Source organism: Thamnophis sirtalis, unplaced genomic scaffold (assembly GCF_051295495.1).
Source record: "Thamnophis sirtalis isolate CommonGarterSnake01/CBP01778 unplaced genomic scaffold, rThaSir2_p1.2 scaffold_3, whole genome shotgun sequence".
Classification (NCBI taxonomy): Eukaryota; Metazoa; Chordata; class Lepidosauria; order Squamata; family Natricidae; genus Thamnophis; species Thamnophis sirtalis.
The window spans coordinates 124,198,484-124,220,371 of record NW_028261383.1 but is presented as its reverse complement, the minus strand read 5'-3'; the positions used below and the strand labels follow the sequence as shown (position 1 = coordinate 124,220,371).

The window sequence follows — 21,888 nt, the reverse complement described above, 5'->3', positions numbered from 1 at the left end:
TTCTTCCCTTTTCTAATGTTCTGAGCATGCACAGAAGTTTTTTGGTATAAATACGCATGCGCAACAACAAAATTTTGCACCAAACTGGCAGTAATGCTGGTAGCAACCCACCCCTGGGGTAGACCCCTTGTCTTTGGGGTACTGGTTATTGAGCTATTGCTTTGATTTTTCTTTTTCACATTCAGTGGCCGTGGTGTGGAATCTGCTAAAGAACAGAGTATAATTGTCCACCGAGTTTACACCTTGATCATATTTATTTATTTATTTGTCCAATTTATTTACTATACCATGGGCGGCAACTATGATTAGTGCTGCAATAGAAAAAGGAAGTGTTATGCAGATCATAAATTATTTTATTCTTTTCCTTTATAACAACCAGGTTCAGTACTGCAGATATGAGGAAAATCACCATTTTATTAGGTTCCTTATTTTTTTAAAAAACAAAACCACGTTTACTGCATGCCCTCCTGTAAGAATGCATGTTCGGGGGGGCGGGGGGCGGAGAGCAGTGTAGAGAGGGCATCCTTGTTCATACAAATAGATTAGGACTACTCTGTCAATCTGCAAAATATGCAGGGCAACCAATAAGATGATCCCTAAAACTCTAACTCTTGGCTCCCATCTAAACATCATCTGGAGTTTTTCAGCTCAGGCCATTAGCCCAGATCTAAATACACATTGAAAATTAGGGTCCTCCTCTCTGAACATATGACTAATTGCTAGCATCCTTGAAGAGAGGAAATAAAAGATAGTCATAACTTTTTCCCCCTTTGCACAGCATTCCCCTGTGCCAGAAGTGAAGTCAAAACTTACTGACCAGCAGTCTTGCAACAAGTGCAGAATTCAGCCTCTAACTAGTCCTATCCTTCCTTTTCTTCCTTTGATGCCTTTACAGTATTTTTTATGGGAGAAAAATGTCACTAGTTGCAAAACTACCTCTTTGTTTTAAACTGAAGTGTGGTGTAAACACATTGTGGGGCAATGGCAGATGTACAAGAAAGAAAGGAAGCTGCTGAGAGGCAGGGATTGGCACAGATAACTCCTACTAATGGGGAAATGGCCCACTACCAAGCACTGCAGAGCGCCAGCCTCACAACTTGCCAAACAGAAAGTGTGTGATTTGTGCTGAGCTGAGGAGCTAGAACTAAATCTGCTGATGATGGAGTCAAAAGAGTAAGGGGTGCTCGTAAGGGGGGCACTTACGGTTTTAAAGGCATTTCCCTCAAGGTGTCATACTGCAAGATAGAAATACACATAATTGTGTACTGAGAGAAAAATATCACATTGATGGGTTAGGATCACATGAATGAGTTAAAAGTTGTAGGACTTATGCCGTTTAGCCCCAGCTGTATAACTGCACATATTTGGAAAGCCTCCATGAAGATGTGATTTCCCTACTATCAGGGCTGGTTTTAGACCAAGACTGAGTAGGGTAGAGTGCCAAAGCTTAAGGAATGCCAATGCCATCCCTTCTTCTGAAAAGAAAGCCCACAAGAAATTTCATTTACATTTATTCTATCTTTAATGAATCAACCTTTAGTATTATTAATACAGGATTTTAGGTACCATATTTTTGCATTGAGGCTTAGCAGTTTTGATAGATTTTAGAGAGGGAATAGGATAGGATGGGATGGGATGGGATGGAGTGGGGTGGGTGGAGTGGGATGGGGCGGGGTGGGGCGGGAAGGGAGGGGAGGGGAGGGGAGGGGAGAGGAGGGAAGATGGGAGAGGAGAGGAGGCATCAGACCAGAGGTGCTATTCTTCCGGTTCGTACCAGTTTGGGCGAACTGGTAGTGGAGACGGTGCGAGGCTCCGCCCACCCACCCATACATTGTCACTGAAGGTTCTGCCCATGCCCAGGGGTGAACGCGCTCCCGCTACGAAACCAGTAGTGAAGTTAAGAGGATTTCATGCCTGCATCAGACAATATGGCCTCTGGATGCCACCTATCCTTAATCTAGCACTACCAACTACCATACACTACATGCATTGATTTTGAAGATAGACTACTCACAATGAACTAGATTTTATACAGGCATCAAATGAAGCCAGAACTTGTGCCAAAGTTTCCTGATGTTGTTCTGGAGATATAGGATATGAAGGACTGATAAGGACAATTCAAGGCTCAGATTGAGTGTGATTATATCTACAAATCATTCAGATTAAATAAAGGAATTCAGACTTTTTTAGGTTTTCCAACTTTTTGGAATATTAAACATGAATATCAAGATTCTAGCAGCATTTGCAAGGATACCATTATTTTGTTGTAATGCAAAGCAAAAGTTAATTCCTGATATGTAGCAATGCTACTGCTGAGTAATTTCCAACAAGAAGTTCAAAAATGTTGGCAGATACTGGACTCAAATTATTCCTTCCTTCCTTCCTTCATTTTCTTCTTTTCTTTTGGAGGTTTACAGATTATTTGACTTTCTAACTACCTTTATCTTTTACAACTAGATGAGTAACTTCATTCGTGAACTATCTCAAGTGGCTATTTTATATATTATAGCTCTCCTCTTCTAGTGAATTTATGGCATTTGATTGCTTTTTCCATTACAGTACTGGTTGATTTACTATTACCACATTTGAGTTGGCTATTTGACACAAATCCATTCCTCTACTACTGTCTCTGGACTAATAGGCACCAGACCAAAAACTGGCGCCATGCCATGCAGTTGTTAGTGTTTTGTACCTAACATATTCCTGAAAAATTACCCACGTAGCTGCTCCGTCAGCAGCATCATTAGCAGAGTTGAAGGGTGTGGACTTTGCAGTGATCTGAGACGCAAATCTCTACACAGGCCTGCAGGTTATATCTGGAACTAAGGGCATACTGTGCTGCTCAGGTAAAGTCATGCCCGCCCAACCTTGAGGCAGCAGAAAAGTATACTGGCATAGCATTTGCCAACTCCTATCACACCCTTTTAGTGCTTGTTCTGGTCCGCCAGCGAATAGAGCTGTTTGATTTCAGGTGTATATGACCAGACTTAGAGGTTTAGCCGTCTGTCAAAATAGAAGTTCCTGAAGTCTCTTGGACAAGGTGATTTTCAGGCTGGGGAAGTGAGGGGTTCACCAAAGCATTCGGTTTGAAAGACAGCTGCCAAATCCAATGGCCTTGTTTCACATAGGGATCCAAGGGTGGATGTGTGTGTAAAGGCGGAATCTTGGTGCCAATAGCAAAATGTACCAGGTTTGATTCACCTGGATGGTGCTACAGGATGTTGTCAGCTTAAGAGGAAAACTTAACATCAGGAGAGCTAATGTCAGGCTGAAGCCCAAGGACAATGCAGCGAAATCCAGTCATACCCAGATTCTGGACAGATTCTTGTCAAACTAAAGCTATAAACTCCTATCCCCATGATGGCGAACCTATGGCATGTGTGCCAGAAGTGGCACGCAGAGCCCTCTCTGCTGGCCCGCACTCCGTCGCCCCAGGTCAGATCTCTGTGGTGTGTGTGTGTGTGTGTGTGTGTGTGTGTGTTTGTGAGCTTCTGTTTTCCTGCAAAGGATGAAACAAAAGCTCACAAAAGAAAAAGATCTTACTTTTTGCCGCTCTGCTGGTGTTGGGATGCCCCGCTTCCCACCGGCCAGCTGGTCTTTGGGTCTTTGGTATGCATGCATGTGCATGTGCACAGTCACACATGTGTATGTTCATGCATGTGCATGTGCATGTGCATGTTCGCACATGCATATTTTTCAGTTTGGGCACTCGGTGGATAAAAGGTTCGCCATCACTGCTCTATCCTATTAGACACATCCTGAGAGATTTTAAGGCTTACCTTAAACCTCTTCCCTCCTACACCCTCCAGGTCAGGATTGGACAGTCTCTTAATCTATTCTAAGAAAGCTCTGCATTGCCAAAACTCCTATCCACTGATTTTCCAGGTGGACATTCTAGCACAACTAAGGACCATTTGTGGTTGTGGCAGGTATGGGCTGGGGAAGAGATGAAGACAGTCTCATGAAGGGACATCCATCACTAAAGGAAAAAAAAAACTATCCCATGCTCTGGTGTAAGTAGGGAAAGGCCTGGAGATTGTGTGCCTTTTGCATTTTCAAGCTGTACCTGAATACTGGCCTCTTGAATCATTTTATCCACAGAGGGTGCAGATATATTACATTTGGGGTGTTTTCTGCCTACTGATCCTCCCTCAGGCATTGTTCTCCTGGGTTAAAATCGGGAAAGTGCCATGCAATTGCAGACAGAGAATGGAAATATGACAGAGATCTACAATATATGATTCTGTGGACTTTCGGAAGCTAAAATATGGAGATATATAATGCTACAGATCAGGATTGGGGAGGGAGGGGAGATAAAATTAAAAACTTCCCTGTCAGACTCAATGGGAGATAATTCCAAGAAGGTGGTGGGATTCAAACAAATTTACTACCTGTTTTGTGGGCGTGGCAGGGGAAGGTTACTGCAAAATCTCCATTCCCTCCTGATGAGCTGGGATTCGGGAGGCAGAGAATAAATGGGGGCGGGGCCAATCAGAGGTGGTATTTACCAGTTCTCCGAACTCAAAATGTCCGCTCCGGTTCTCCAGAACTGTTCAGAACCTGCTGAACCTCCCTAGTTGGTCCAGCTGTAAGTGAGTTCTTACTCCAGAGAGCATCCTTCAATTAAAGAATCCCAATCAATAAATATAAAAATGAATTTATTGGGAAAGGCTGGTTGGAGAGAGGTGGTTTGGTTCTTCTGTTTGGTTTTAGGTTCATGAACAGATTCTTTTTTTTTTTGTTCGTGTTTTATCCTCCACCCTCCCCAAACACTTATTTTTACTTTTATAGAAAGTGGGGAAGAAATGAAAGACAGCCTTGTTCAGGGAGACTTATGATTTTTTTGCCCAGTCATGGACAATTGTAAATGCTGGATCAATCTAACAATTGAGAAATTATCTAGGTGCTAAATCCACCTTCTTAATCGTTCTTGAAGAAATTATAAAGGCAGATTCTGTTTTCACAGGTTCTCTCTTTTGGAATTTTGTGGGAGAGGCTCTTCTTGAAATATAAGCCGAATCAATCTATCCAAATCTTTTAAGCATGGGGGTCAATTCATAAGGTGCTTTTGGGAGTTCTGTGTGGTCCAGGGGTGGGGTCCTGCCAGTTCTAACCTCTTCTATAGCAGAGGTTCCACAAATCTACAGTGTCGTTTAGAACCAGTTCCAGCTCCCTCCCCCTGCCCGTCCGCACATCATCAAGATGAAGAGCGAGAGGAGGAATTCTGGGAGTTGAAGTCCACAAGTCTTAAAAACTGTCAAGTTTGAACACCCCTGGGGTTTTTCCCTCCTAAAGAGTTAGGGGTGCAAGGTCTTGTAACTGGACAGCTTTAAGACTTCCGTGCTTCAAATGCCAGAGTTTCTGAGCCAACATTTTGGTTGCCAATCAAGAGCATTGTTAAGTGAGTTTCACCACATTTTACAAGTTGGCCACCCCCACCCAGTCACATGGCTGGCAAGCCACTCCCACCCAGTCACATGGCTGACAAGCCACTCCCACCCAGTCACATGGCTGGCAAGCCACTCCCACAAAGCAGGCAACATCTACGGAAGAGGTTCTAAAACTTTTTGAAACCCACCACTGGTGGGGTCATACCAAAATTAGGCACTTATCATATAATGCCATAAGTCCTGATCATTCTTTTGTGTTGCTTTTATATCTCTGAGAAATGTACATCTGTAGACATGTCTGGACATGAGCTAAGCGATCTGTTGCTCTAGTTTAAGTGACATGAACTGTGTGACTAACATCTCAGAAGAGGGCACGTTAGAGTAACACAGCTTTTCCATTTGGGTGCCCTCTAGATGAGCTGGTGTAACAATTTATTGTGTTGCCATAGTTGCAGGGCATACGGAAATTTTCAGGGTCCTTCTATTTGAAGGACACTGAATTAAATGTTGAGGAACTAATTAAAACAAATATGGATTTGATTCATACATACAACATTGCAACATGCTTTGTATCACCATTAACATGTATTCAGTATTGCTGATCTCTTCCTTTAAAATCAATTATTATTAAAAAGCTTTGCACAATGTGGCAGAACTCCAAACTGTTAGATGGTCAAGGAAGACTCTTCTCTTGTACTTGCTTTCCCTTTCCAATAATAATTGTGTTTCCCAATTGTACTAATTTTTTTAAGATAAAGAATAAATAACTACCCAGACTCAGAAATTGCCTTAAATGTATATGTATATGTGTTTAATTTCCAAGCAAGAAAGCTACCAGCCTTACATAATCTCTTACACATATGCCATTCATGTTGTTATTTTCCTTTTCCCCCACAGCATGTCCTACTCTGACTGACCTTATCCAGCAATGAATAAGGATTCATCCAAACTAACTTTGGTTATATGTAGACAATAACACTTTTTCTACTGCTTTAAATTGAATTAACGGCTCTTCTACATGTCTTCTTAAGCCTGGCACAAAGGTGCCTTATTAACCATTCCATAGGAACGGCTTCACGACATTGTCAGCATTGGTATAATGGTTAAGGTAGTGGCCTAGAAACCAGAAGATAGTAAGTTCTAGTCCTGCCCTAGTCATAAAAGCCAACTGGGTGACTTTGGATCAGTCATTTTCCCTCAGTCCAACTCACCTCACGTGGTGGTGGTTATGGGGGAAAAAGAGGAGGAGGAAAGAGTATTATATATGTTTGCCACCTTAAGTTTCTTATAAAGTAATAAGGCAGGATAAAAAAATCAAATCGATCATAAATTTCAGCAGATAGCTGAGGCTACCTAATTTTGTAGTTGGCCAATCTGAATATGTTAAAGAGGTGTTTCCATCTTCTCCCAACACAAACATTGCTCCATAGACAATTTGTGATGTTTTGCCAGCAAGCATGATGATGCCACTGTCAAGAACTGGGACTAGGCATTTACTTACTTACTCACTCACTCACTCACTCACTCACTCATTTATGAATTCCTTAATCCATCTCTAAACTGGTTAGCCATTGTATTGGACCTTAAGGCAGCCAGAGAGATGTGATTAACCTTCTGAACTGGGACCAAGAAGGCCCAGGTTCAAACCTCCATTTTACCAAACTGCCGACTGAATAACTTAAGCATTATCTACTTCATAGTGTTGTTGTGGAGAGTAGAAACATCCATAGCAGCCAATTATTTCATCAAAATATTGCATTGTTGCAGCATTCCTGATGCAAATTCTGTCCCTTGTGTGCCATGTTGCCAGCAGAAATGAACAAGCTTAGAGTGTGAGTTGCAATGTCAGAGCATATGTTGGTTATTTTCACACACACACACACACACCTGCTCATCCCCCACTCCGACTCCTGCTTCATCCCCACCCGCCACCCATTCAGATGTCTATGCTTGTGGGATAAAATGAAGGACGCCCTCTACAAAGGCTGCCTTGAGCTCCTACAAGAGATAAAAGTTGAAATAGTAAATAAATATGGGAACTCTTGGGAAATTTCATGGTGAGATTATATAAGTGGGCAACCTCTCAACAACTGATCTTGAGGGAAATATATGCTCTTCCCTTGTAACCCCATTAATGTAAAAATTATGCATTAGATGAATTCCAAGATTTCCCCATTCAGCTTTGCCCAGTAGCTAGAATGATAATTGGCTCCTTTCTACTTTCCCAGATTCAATTCTTGACGTATCCTTTTAAAAATGAAATGGGCAGGAACTTTGAAACAGTGAAAGAACCCTGCCCAGACGGGGCACAATGAACCCCCTGCTCTTTGAAGATTGCTTACTTAACAGATTCTCTCTGAAACCATTACATCTGAGGCAACTATTTGTTCACATAAATCCTTGGGAGTGATGACAGGATCCAGGCAGCGGAAAGGATTCTGCTGGATACATATTGGCAGAGAAATAACTAAAAACAGAGAAGGCGTTTCAAGAACAGTCAAAAGATCCTTCTCGCCACACACCAGCCTTACAAATAATTATTAATATAATTATATATAATATTTCAGGCAAAGAGAAAGTGAAATTAGGCAAGCCTATTAGAGAATCACAGTAGAAAGAAGTTGGTTGAAAATGCTGAATCTCTCTCTTCCCACTGGAACCAGAGGAAATAAATTGCAAGTTCCAAGTGACAAAATACTGGCATTGTGAGAACTGAGCAGCAAGGGAGTGACAATGGATAATGTCACCATCAATAACGTTCTATTGCAGAAGGGTAAACAATCATCCCGAAGACGGCAATGGAATAGAAAAGTAGTGAGCCTATGTGGTGTAGGGATTGGATCTGCGGGCAGAGGGGGAATCAGGGGTGGGTTCTAACTGCTTACTACCAGTTCGGTGCCCAAAAGATTTTGCATGCACGTGCGAATTTGCACTTGAAATGATCTGCACATGCGCACAACATTAAAAAAGGAATAAAAATTACTTTTTTTCAATGAAGATTGTTCTGTGCATGTGCAGAACAGAAAATCAAGATGGTGCCACCGAGGATAGAACCGGTACAATCACTTGTCCGCCAGAGTTACTACCTATGCGGCCGAACCAGACCGAATAGGTAGAACCCACCTCTGGGGGGAGGAATCCAATTTTAAATTTACCCCCAACCATGAAACTTATTGGATGACTTTGGTCCAGTCACATACTCTCAGCTCAGCTTACATCAAGGAGATCCTGATTTGTTGGAGTGCAGAAAAGGCCTGGAAGAAAATATCCAGCAGGAAATTGGAAAATGTAGGAATATGTGAGCTTAGTCTGAGAAAACAGGAAAATGGGAGGGGAAAAAAGTCAAAAGTTTCTCTGGTTTTGACTGTCTTTGATATAAGAGGTAAAGAAGGGAAAATGCTGTCAAGACTTTCAAGGTACTGTTATTATATAGCCTTTATCAAGAAAGTTGAGCACTGCTATTTCTTGTGGTGTCTGTTTCCTGAGCTGGCCTACCTTAGAGGGCTGGCAGCTCCTCAAGAAAAGGCAGGGAATAAATTAAACAAAGAAAGTGGTCTGTTATAATAGAGCTTCACTTGATAACATATTTAGACTACTTTAGTTATAGACAAGTCTTGCTGCTGCAAAAATTCTAATTATAGTTTCTTTTTTCACCCACTCCCCACCTCTGCAGAAAAAAAGGAAACAATCCAAACTAGATTAAGTTTTACCAATCTCAGTGGCAGAAACATGATTCATTCTTCTGTTGATGTACAACCAAATCATAGATTATCTTCATATTTTCATCTCTCTAGGGATGTAATAGAAATTGCTACTTAACCACACTTGGCTATGTAGTTAAATTATCACACATACTCCAAAAGCACAAATTTATACTTAGCTGCAGCCACAAAGATTTCGGCAGTGTATTGACATGTCAGAATAATTCACTATCTAGAACGAGTCAAGAGCCCCTGCTGGATGAGTGCTCTTGCATGAAGAAGTTAATCTTATTTATCTCTGGGCGCAACCTGTAATTATATGGGCCACTACAACTCCTGTTTATGACTGCTAGGTGGGAAGACTTCATCACATTATCAGAACATGAGCTCATTCTCTTTTAAAGTACAGGGGTTGTTCTCTTATATATTAAAAGTATATGCTTACCTGGCACAGATAATTTGAATCTCTATAAATGCAGCACACTCAGACAAAAACATAATTATTAAAGACAATGCAGATAGAAATGTATTGTCTGTTTTAATAATACAGCAACGCCAGCAGTGATACTGATGATCATAAAGTGACTGCAGGAGCCTTGAGTATGACAGGCCATATAAGAAGCTGATGGCCCCTAGACTTACTGATGCAGTTAGATTTATCCTGCCCTCTCAAGGTGACTTAGTGGGGATTTCCCTTCCTATTATCTCCACAGTAGCTGTCTTATGACTGAGGGAGATTGGGCTGAGACAGCGCCCAAAGTCACCTGGTGAGTTTTTAGGACTGAAGATGGCTTGTCCAACACATTAAACCAGTGGTTCTCAACCTTCCCAATACCGCGACCCTTTAATACAGTTCCTCATGTTGTGGTGACCCCCAACCATAAAATTGGTGCCTTGGTTCCTAAGACTGTCGAAAATATGTGTTTTCTGATGGTCTTAGGCGACCCCTGTGAAAGGGTCGTCCGACCCCCAAAGGGGTCCCGACCCACATAGGGGTCCCGACCCACATGTTGAGAACCACTGCTTTAAACACTATGCTGGCTCACCCTCCAAGTGTACAGAAGCTGCTCATTGACCCTGGGCCTAGGTGTGTGGCAACTATTTATGTATCTGCCTGACTTGGGAGGGTGACCAAAAGCAGCTCCTGCATTCACAACCATGTAGAACCAACCTACGTAGCACCACCAAGTCATTTCCTACAAGCATAACAGCTTTATGGACTTTATTTCAAAAAATAGCACAGGATGCATTCATTTTGCAGCACAATTTTACAGCACACTTCATAAATGTTTAATACGTTAAAATGAGTTCTGAAAAATATTAATTGCCTGGAATGGTGTGTTTGACTCCAGGGAATTATCTGGATTCAAATCCCAGCTTGGATAGATTCAAGATTTATTCAGGCATCATGCTAAGCAAAAAAACAAGCAAACGGATCTGACTTTGGCCAAGTCTAATGTGTGTGTGGTCTCAGCCGCTTTGCTTTGAAAATTATCATTTATAACTTAATAATATATTTGAGTCTTAGCTACCATAGTTTAATTTATAGGCACAGTTGCTAAATATGGTGGTTCAATGCAGTGTGTGAAACTAAAGGAGACAGGGTAGATATACAGTATGTGAGTGTATTTGTGGACAATGTGTTTGCTCTATGCAATATGTAGCATGGCTAAACAGTAAACCTATGTAAGCGTGTGTCAGGCAGGTTCACATTCCCACTTTGCTTTCCACATGATGCTTTTTTCTATTAGCCATTTTTCTCTCTCCCTTGATGAAATACATTCCAAATATTTGCATGGAAGGACAGCTAATGTGGTACAGTGGCTAAAATACTGCATTAGAACTGGAGACCAATTTTACCCTTTAGCCATGCAAACCAACTGGATGACTATGGGCCAGCTTACTTTCAGTAAAACAGCCAGAGAGTTGTGGGTGGAAACACTTGGAGGAATACTATGTATGAGGGGGTCCTTGGTGCTCTCTGACCTTGCTTGTTTTCTTGCCGATATTTCATTACCCAAACTAGGTAACATCATATGTGGTAGCAAGGAATGCTGTTGCTGTCAGTTTATATCACGGGTGTCAAACACACGACGTCACGTTGCCATCACGTGACATTTCATGTTGTTCCAGTTCGCGGAGCTGGGGTGGGCATGGCTTGCGCATGACACAACTGGCCTGTGGGCCGCTAGTTTGATACCCCTGGTTTATATTCTAGTGGCCTGTCTGTCAGTGTTGGTGGGAGATGGTCTTAGAGGTTCTTTGATTGGACTGTTTGCTGTTGGCCTCTTTGGCAGTTTCTTGAATGGGGCATTGTTTACTTGATTGTTGGTCTGAAGTTAACCTTGGAGTTAATCTATGCTGCTCTGGGTGCTGATTGCTGGTGGAGAGGTACTTGGGTCTTTTTGTTTCTTTTTGGGCTGAGTGATAGTCTCTTTTGCATAGTCTATAGATGTTGTTAATGTCTAGGTGTCTATTGATGGCTGATTTGTCGGAGTGCGGGCTTTTAGAAATTCCCTGGCATTTTTGGACTTGGCTTGATCTATGATAGTCACATTTTCCCCATTAAGACTATGGTTAAATCTGTGTCTATGTTGTGAAATTAAAGAATTCTCATCATGCCTTCTGACTGCTAGTTGGTGTTTGTGGATGCGTTCTGCCAGTCTTCTGCCTGCTTGTCCTACACAGTGGTTGTTGCAGCATTGTATATTTCAGATGACTCCTGTTTTTCCTTCTGGGGTTGTTGGGTCTTTTGGTCTGCTAAGGATGTTTTGAAGGGCTTTTGTTGGCTTGTGTGCTATGCTGATTCCATGTGGCTGTAGTAATCTGTTTATGGTTTCTGAGATATTCTTGATATATGGCAGTGTAATTCTTTTTAGAGTTTGTGTTGGTTGTGCTGTATTGGGTTGAGTGATCAGGAACTTTCTGATAAAGTTGCATGAATATCTATTTTGTTGAAATGTGTTATATTCATGCTCTATTCTTTTTCTATTGTTCTGGGTTGCTGCAGTGTGTTTGAGCTCATCTAAATAAAGTCCTTATGGAGTTTCTCTTGTGGGAGGTTGGGTTGTTGCTTTAGTAGTGGAGCACCTGGTTAGTATGGGAGGTTTCTCTGTCCACTTGTGTTTCTAGTTTCTATAAGATCACTGCCACCAACACTGACAGACCAGCTACTAGAATATAACACTGATAGCAAACAGTCCTCTTACTAGGACTGATGATGTTGCCTAGTTTAGAAAATGAAACATTTGCAAGAAAACAAGCAAGCCCAACGAGACCAAGGACCCATCATATCACCCTTGAGCTACACATATGCTCCTTTATCAGTACTATGTATGCCAATTTTGAACAGATGGAGGACAGGCAAGATATGAACTGAAAAATAAATGTTTAAAATATCAACTGTCTCAGTACAATACCTTGAACTATCATTTGGTTTGCCTATTTGGTAGAGCTATCAGACCTTGGGTACAAAACTCTGGATGACCATTAGATGGTGCGCGGTTACTATCTGCTGAGTGTCAGGTTTGCAACAGAGACCTAGTGAGTCTGTCTTTATGGTCTACTGTGTTATATGAATCCAGCTACTGTGCTCTGCTTTATAAATTATGGATCTGGCTCACAGCTTTGGAATATTATCACTAGAATGCACTGCACCTTAGATCCAAAGCCAAAATAATGCCTTGGAGTGGGTGTAGATGTGCATGCCACACCTGCTGGGGCTTCCTGAAGAGCACATGCTTGGACTGAAATTCTCTATCCAAGTAACAGCACTTGTAAAGAACAATGCCCCAATTTAAAACAGTTTAGCATTCCATGTAACAATTCCATAAACAAGTCTTCTACCTCTATTTTGTTTATACTAGAAGAAAGAAAGAGACAGAGAGACAGAGAGAGAGAGAGAAAGGAAGGAAGGGAGAGAGAGAGAAATGAAGGAAGGAAGAGAGAGAGAGAGAAATAGAAAGAGAGAAAGGGAGGTAGGGAGAGAAAGGAAGACAGAGAGAAAAACAGAGAGAAAGAAAGAAAGAAAGAAAGAAAGAAAGAAAGAAAGAAAGAAAGAAAGAAAGAAAAAGAGAGAGAAAGGAAGGGAGGAAGAAAAAAGAGAGAAATAGAGAAATATATATAGAGAGAAAGAAATAGAGAGAGAGGGAAAGAGAGAAATAGAGAGAGAGGGAAAGAGAGATAGAGGAAGGAAGGAACAGAGAGAAATAGAGAGAGAGATAAAAGAAGAAAGAAAGACAGAAAGAGAGAAAGACAGAGAGAGAGAGAGAGAGAGAAGAAAGAAAGAAAGAAAGAAAGAAAGAAAGAAAGAAAGAAAGAAAGAAAGACGCTGTGAGGATGTGAGCTTGCAAGTTTACAGACACCCACCCTGCTCTCCCCAGACGAGAGTTTCCTATGGAGGCCAGGGCATTTTCCACAGTCCCACCCAGCATTCTTTAACAGCTGCTGGAAATTGTTAGCACAATAGGAAATAGCTGATAGGAGGGGGTTGTTTGGAAACGTATCTTGTTTTTCTTCTTCTCTGATTTTTATTAGGCTAGAAAGTCCCAAACTCAGGAAAAAGAGGTGCTTGTTTTGGCAGTGAATCATGAGTCATGTGTGCAGAGGGATGCACATTTTGAACTACTGGTATGAGAGGCCAATTGCACCAGATCACCCACACACCAATTGCATGTGTACATAACAGAAGTTTCAAGGTTTAATGCTAGGGAATTTCCTTTTTTCCTTGATTTTCTGAATAGTTTTCTCTCCAAAGATTATTTCTTATTATTATAGAACCTCTGTAAATATATTATAGAAGTTACAATAAGATTTGTAACTGCTCCAGGACAGTATGATACACAACATATTCTAATTCTGATTTGAAAATCTGATACCTCTTGCAAATCATCTTCTGCAATAAATTTACTGGTCTACCTTACTAAACTGAAACAGAACTTTAAACAAGTACTTAAGGCCAATGGAACACAATAAAACTAGTGCTTTCTGGAACAAGGGAACAATTGTGTTTTAATGATATCTCATCCATTATGTATGAACATTATCTCATACATTATTTAAGAAGAAATGTCCTAACAGTTAGAACAATTAATCTGTAGAAGAACTTGTCTCCAGAATAGCAATAGCAATAGCAATAGCAGTAGACTTATATACCGCTTCATAGGCCTTTCAGGCCTCTCTAAGCGGTTTACAGAGAGTCAGCATATTGCCCCCAACAATCTGGGTCCTCATTTTACCCACCTCGGAAGGATGGAAGGCTGAGTCAACCCTGAGCCGGTGAGATTTGAACCGCTGACCTGCTGATCTAGCAGTAGCCTGCAGTGCTGCTTTTTAACCACTGCGCCACCTTGGCTCTTAGTTGTGAATGCTCAAGCACTGGAGGTTTTTAAGAAGAGATTGGATAACCATTTGTCTGAAGTGGTGCAGGGTATCCTGCCTGAGCAGGGTGTTGGACTAGAAGACCTCCAAGGTCCATTCCAACTCTCTTATTCTGTTATTCTGAATGTCTTTGCCCAGAGAAACACAACGTTAGGTATATAAACTCAGATGAACCTGGGATGGTTTTATATTTGAAGGCTGTTTTATGAAGAATCCTGAACAATCAATCCCTTCCCTAGCTACAGTCATTACTGATACAATGTAGCAAATGCTTTGCACGGCTTTGGGATAGTATAAACAGGCACACATCCATTCAGAAGTGCTAACAGCCATGCAGCAGAAAAAGAGAACCTTTAGCCTTGCTTGTAGATCTCCTCTGAAACAGAGACTTTGGGCTATGTCAAAGTCCTACAAATAGACCTAGCAATTTTGTCTGCTGGTGTGATTGCACTGGGGGAAACGAGCATGAGCATAGGGAGTAGTCACAAAACATTCTGGGATAAAAGCGAAATATTTTCATCGGTGTCCCATTCTGAGTGTGAGAACCATAATTTGAGTTCCAGAAACAAAGCACCCAACCTATTCTCTAATGCTCATGGTTTTATCTGTGGCAGTGATTGGAACTGTAGTTGTTTTGTAATCAAAATCTGTCAGCACAATGAGGAATTATTTTATTGTTTTGGTGAATTTAATAATCATTATTATCTGGAATTCATGCAAAGAACAGCAGAAATTACAACAAACCACGTCACTACCTGGGGTTCGCTACAAAAGGCTAAAATGTTTGTCCTTCTGAAATTCATTGAGACGTTTATCAAAAAAAAAAGGCCAAAGTGTAAGTGTAAAGAAAAACTATACATAAAATAATAAAACAAGAAGCAATTGAGTAGCAATGATAATAATTAAGAGACAGTAAATGTTGAGATATCATCAAAAGGTTTTACCAGTAATACTTTAGTTTAAAACATCATATTTCTTCTATGGAATATTTACATACTGCACTTAAAGGACTTCACTAAGTACAGTTAAAGTGTACTTTAATATTTTCGCATCCTGACTGCTCTTTTCAGTGCCTCAAATTTCCCAGCCAGCATGCCATTGATAACAATTCTGGGAATTGAAGTCCACACAGACCGAGAATTTCCCAAAACTGGTTGCTTAAATGAAAAGGCCAATGTAGGCTATTTTGACTCTCTTCAGATTTACTGATCATCGGGGCACTCTGATCATGAATATATTTAGATATTTGCAAGACACAGAGAACCTCAGTGCCAAAGCTAAGCACTGAGAATTATCAGCCAATTAGCGCTTGTCTACTGGTCTGTGACCAAGAACCTTATCTCACATTCTTAGGTCCATATCGTACCTCACTGGTAAACTTCTTTTTCTTTCTTTCTTTCTTTTTTCTGCTGCTGCTGTCCTTGCCATGGATAAATACCTCAGTTCCCTTTCAACTTCTAATGCTGGAGTGTTGGCAGTTCTGCATTTGGTTTCCTTTAGCTTATAATGCCACTATGCTAATTAAGAGAGATAGCCAGAGCTGGGAGGTAGGACCCACCATAACTCTCTTCCTTTGTGAATGTAGAACATGTTGAATACTAGCGGGGGAAATACAAGCGCGGGAATAAAGGACCCCCTTCTGATTGGTTCCCGGGCGGAGCCGGTTCAATCCTCAGCCCTGATTGGTCGAGCTACTCGACGCCCCATTGGCTCCTCGTTCAAACCCGGAGGTATAAATCTTTGGCGCGAACCACGCCACGTTGAATCGTAGTCACTCTGTTCTCAATAAAGGTTGCTGTTTGCATACCCGCTTGTCGCGTCCTTTCCCTTCGCTCCAAGATGCAAAACTGGCGACGAAGGTGGGATCCCGATTCCCGCGACCACGGAGAAGAACAAGCCAGCTGCCACCGCGTCTGAACCAGCACGAACGCTATCCTCAGGCTGAGGACTCCGGCAGCGAACGCAAAATTTTCTCCGCCCTCTTCCTCCCCCCTCTCTGGCTCCACACCACGATGGCATCAGCGCTTCCTCCTTTCGCGCCATTCGGATCCGCCGGAGAATGATGGGACGGCTTCATGGAGCGTTTCGAGTGCTACTTAATCGCATCGAAGAACCAGGCACAGACCGACGAGGAGAAATGCAGCTTCTTCTTGTCCTGCTGTGAGCCTTCCATGTTCGCCTCTGCGAGAGCCCTGGCCGCCCCGAGGCCAGCCTACAAACTTGGGTGGGACGAGCTGATGTCCAGGCTGAGGAACCACTACGCTCCCTCACCCTCTCTGATCGCACGCCGCTTCACCTTCCGCCGCCGAGTGCAGAAGCCCAACGAATCCATCAGTCAGTTTCTAGAGGTTTTGCGCACAGTGGCCGCCCAGTGCGATTTTGCAGACCTGGAGGAGAACCTCGTGGAGCAGTTTGTATGCGGGGTCCGCGACATGCATTTGCGCAGCCGCATGCTCCGGAACCACAAAATCACCTTGGTGCAAGCCGTAGAGACCGCGCGAGCAGCGGAGCTCTCCGAACAATCCACGGCCGACATCGAACGCCTCCAGCTGAAAACCCCCGCGCAAACCGCCGCGGGGCCTTCCACCCAGACGAACCTCGTCGACGACCTCTCTCCTGCTGAAGACGAGGAGGAGGAAACCGTCGGACAAATGAGGACGCAGCCGAAGCGGAGGCCACACCAGCAACCACCGACGCCCGCTCAGCCAGTCTCAAACGCACCTTGCCGCGGATGCGGCGGCCGCCACAGCCGCGCATCCTGCCCGTTCCGTTCCGCCGTCTGCCGCCGCTGCCGAGGAGAAGGACACCTCGCCAGGGTCTGCCGGGCTCTCGTGCCAGCCCCATCGTTCATGCAGCCCAGCGACCAGCGCCAGGCACCGCAACGCCGCCAACAGCCACATCCTGCGAGGCGAGCTGAGGACTGCCACTCAACCTACCAGCCCTCCAGTGCCGACTGCGTGGTCTACCAGGCTTCCCACGTTCCCGCCGGCGATCGCAAAATCAGCACCGCCGTCCGACTCGAAGGTCAGCTTTGTCGAATGGAGGTGGACTCCGGGTCTTCCCGTTCTCTCCTATCTTGGGCCCTGTTTTCCCGCCTTTGCCCCGGGGTTCCCCAGAGCCATTTGCGCCCTGTCGGGGTCTCCCTCCTAGACTACCAGGGAAATGGGATTCCCACGGCAGGAATATTCCACATCCAGGTGGAATACGGAGACTTTAAGGGGAAACTCCCAGTTCTAATCGTCAGGAACGATCTGCCCGCTCTCCTTGGGTTGGATTGGTTTCCCGCCTTGGGCCTCACCATAGAGGGGGTGCACAGGGTAGTCCCCCTCACCGTAGATAGCGTCCTAGATGAGTTCGCAGATGTGTTCGATGGGAAATTGGGCTGTTATAAGGGCACCCCCATTTCCCTCTGCCTCGATCCCCAGGTCGCTCCCATTAGGCTGAAGGCACGCAGGGTCCCCTTCGCATTGAGAGCAAAGGTAGACGCTGAACTTGATAAGCTTATAGAGCAGGGGGTAATCGAGCCCGTAGATCACGCCCGTTGGGAAACCCCCATAGTCCTCCCGGTCAAACCCGACGGATCGGTGAGAATATGTGCCGACTATAAGTCGACCATCAATTTGGCCCTGCAGGCAAACCCATATCCGGTTCCCGTAGTGCAACACCTACTCCACTCCTTAGGGCAGGGCCGCATTTTCGCCAAGCTAGATATGGCACAGGCCTACCAGCAGCTTCCCGTAGACGACGATGCGGCTACAGCCCAGACCATCGTCACCCACCGCGGGGCCTTCCGTTGCCGCCGCCTCCAATTCGGCGTTTCGGTTGCCCCGGGGATTTTTCAGAGCCTCATGGAGCGGTTGCTCCACGGGCTCCCAGGCGTCGTTCCCTACTTCGACGACGTCCTGGTCGCAGCCCCCAGCCACTCGGAACTCCTGAAAATACTGCGGGAGGTTCTCACACGTTTTAGGGAGGCAGGACTGAAACTAAAGCGCAGCAAATGCGAAATTGCTGTTCCCAAAGTAGAATTCTTGGGGTTCCTCATTGATGCCCAAGGCATCCACCCCACTCCTTCCAAAGTCGCCGCCATCAAAAACGCACCTGCACCCACCTCTAGGGCGGAATTGCAGGCGTTCCTGGGGCTTTTAAACTTCTACGCCCCTTTTATTCCCCACAAGGCGTCGCTAGCTGAGCCGCTACACCGACTGCTTGACCGGTCAGCGGCCTGGCAATGGGGTAGCCGTGAAGCGCACGCGTTCGCGGCTATAAAAGACATTTTGACCTCGTCGGCAGTCTTAATTCAATATAGCGATAGGATGCCCCTAGTTCTGACTTGCGACGCCTCTCCCTATGGTATAGGGGCGGTCCTGAGCCATGCCCTCCCGAACGGCTCAGAGGCCCCCATAGCTTTCTATTCCCGGACACTCTCCTCCACGGAGCGGAACTACAGCCAAATCGATAAAGAAGCCCTGGCTGCAGTGTCCGGCATTAAGCGGTTCCATGACTACCTCTATGGTAGGAATTTCACCCTTGTCACGGATCACAAGCCGCTCCTGGGGCTACTGGCAGGCGACAAGCCAACCCCCCCCCATTTTGTCTCCGCGCATGACACGCTGGACGGAGTTCCTAACGGCGTATTCGTATACGCTGTTATACCGTCCGGGTAAGCAGCTAGGGCACGCAGATGCCCTGAGCCGTTGCCCTTTGCCAGAGACGGACACAGCCCACGTGCCCGCTCTCTCTATTTTGTCCATCGCCGAATCCGACCTCCCCGTCTCTGCCGCGGACGTCGCAGCTTGCACAAAGGCTGACCCCGTCCTATCCCAAGTAGCTTCATGGGTTTTGAGGGGTTGGCCCGCGGAAAAGGTAGCGGAAGGATTCCGACCATTTAAAGCACGACAAGCCGAACTCGCCCTTCACGGGGGTTGTCTTGTCTGGGGGGATAGGGTAGTGATCCCCACAGCTCTGCGGGCACGAATCCTGCCCGCACTCCACAAAAACCACCCAGGCATAGCGCGAATGAAAGCCTTAGCCCGTAGCTATGTGTGGTGGCCCTTGCTAGATTCGGAAATTGCAGACTACGTAGGCCGATGCAGGATCTGCCAAAACTCTAGGCCGAATCCCCCCACAGCCGCCCCTCGTGAGTGGGAAATCCCTAGAGGCCCATGGTCCCGTTTACACATTGACTTTGCCGGCCCCTTCCACGGCCGAAACTTCATGATAGTAGTCGATGCTTACTCCAAGTGGGTGGAGCTGGTAATCATGACCTCCACCACAGCAGAGAGTACAGTGAGGGCCCTTCGTAAGATGTTCGCCACCCATGGGTTACCGGATGTGATAGTCTCAGACAATGGGCCCCAGTTTACCTCCACCACGTTCCAAGAATTCCTGGCCGAACAAGGAATCAGACACGCAGCCACAGCCCCTTATCACCCAGCTAGTAACGGCCGGGCGGAGCGCGCAGTTCGCTCAGCCAAAGAAGCTTTGGGCCGCATGGACCAGGGCGACTGGCAAGAAAGAGTGGCGGCTTACCTCTTGAGCCAGCACTCCATACCCTGCCCAACGACTAATAAAAGTCCCGCGGAGCTCTTGATGGGTAGGAGATTGCGAACCCCCCTAGACAGGCTCCATCCACTTTACGCAGGGGATCTGCCGAGCAACCTGGGGGCCCTCCCTTCCCACGCGTTTAAGTTAGGGGATCCTGTATGGGCCCGCTCCTTTTCTGGGGATCCACGGTGGGTTCCCGCAACCATCACAGCCCTGACTGGCCCCTGTTCCTTCAGGGTCGGCCTGGCCGACGGAACACAATGGAGGCGCCACGTGGACCAGTTAAGGCGACGCCTCCCCGCGGAAACAGACGGCCCGAGCCTCTCAGACACCCGCTCTCAGCATGAGCCACCCTCGATGACCTTTCCCCCAACGGACCGCCTCCACCCGGGGAACGGGGGACAAGCCGATGCGAACTTTTCGGACAAACGCGCCTCACCCGGCTACTCCCTTCCTCGAAGCCCTTATCGAGACTCTGAACCTACACCCCAACCAGACTGCACGGGGCCACTGTCGGACACTCCTGTTGCCACGGAGACGCCACCCCGGACAAATGGACATCGGGCACGGGGCCCGGGGCCAGCGCCATCTCACGGGGCCGCGTCGCAGATTCACCGCCCCGCCACGGACACACCTCCGCCGGCGGTTCCCCCCCCGACGACAACCGCCGGGGAGCCACGAAGGTCGGGACGAGAACGTCACCGTCCCACCTACTTACAAGACTATGTTTGCCCTTCCTAAGGGAACTCTTTGATTAGGGGGGGAGGGGTGTTGAATACTAGCGGGGGAAATACAAGCGCGGGAATAAAGGACCCCCTTCTGATTGGTTCCCGGGCGGAGCCGGTTCAATCCTCAGCCCTGATTGGTCGAGCTACTCGACGCCCCATTGGCTCCTCGTTCAAACCCGGAGGTATAAATCTTTGGCGCAAACCACGCCACGTTGAATCGTAGTCACTCTGTTCTCAATAAAGGTTGCTGTTTGCATACCCGCTTGTCGCGTCCTTTCCCTTCGCTCCAAGATGCAAAAGAACATACTTTTAGCATGTCAGTTATTAACAAGTCAGTCGTTTCTGAAACGACATTCTTGAAATGGATTTCCTCATCAATACTCAAAAGTACGGGAGAAGGGGATGTACAGTATAAACTACTTGAAAGTTCACTATGTGAGCAGTGAGTACTATATGAGCAAACTCTTTGCAAGTTAATTAATATGTCCAATGAGGATGCTTCACCATGCATGAGTCTGAGGTCTGTGCCTTTTTGTACAAGATACCTGGCCATTATTCATTCCATGTTAGGCAGATGCTCTGATTCAGTTACCTTCTTTGAATGTCAGAAGATTGTATGAACTGGTGCTGTATTGCTCCACGCAAGCTGATATATACTGAACATGGAATCTATATCCCTTCCCAGTACCCACTGATCTTTTTCTAACTTCCAGCAATTTTTATTTTTCATAAATAAATGAAATCATTCCAATGATTCTGTGAAGAATCATTGGAAAGTACAAAAGCAAAGCCTTGCGAAAACTAGGAAATTAAGTAGAATTTCCAAAAATTCAGATTTGGGGCTTTAAAATTTTCTACCTCTCCTTATAAATAGATTTTTTTATTTTTTCATATATGTGTGTGTGTGTGTGTGTGTGTGCGTGCACCATGCAGTAATTTCTGGTTGCTACTTCAAGGTTGCTCAGGAATTTGATGTTAATTCAGCTACTAATATTGCTGACTATCTCAAGTTCAGAGGTCTCTTGTGCCTGCAGCACAGGATTTTGTATTCCAATCCCCTCCAAACAGCAATGATAAGAAACCTGTAATTGTTCTCTATAACCCTTCCATAATCTGATGGCTCCCAAATATGTTTGAATTATATCT

General features: G+C 45.1%; 1 protein-coding gene across 4 annotated transcripts in view; it reads left to right on the top strand.

The window, feature by feature from the left end:
- The window catches only part of ITGB4 (integrin subunit beta 4), a 106,584-nt gene that overhangs the window by 14,034 nt on the left and 70,662 nt on the right, over positions 1-21,888 (top strand). The gene's annotated exons all lie outside the window — the stretch shown is intronic.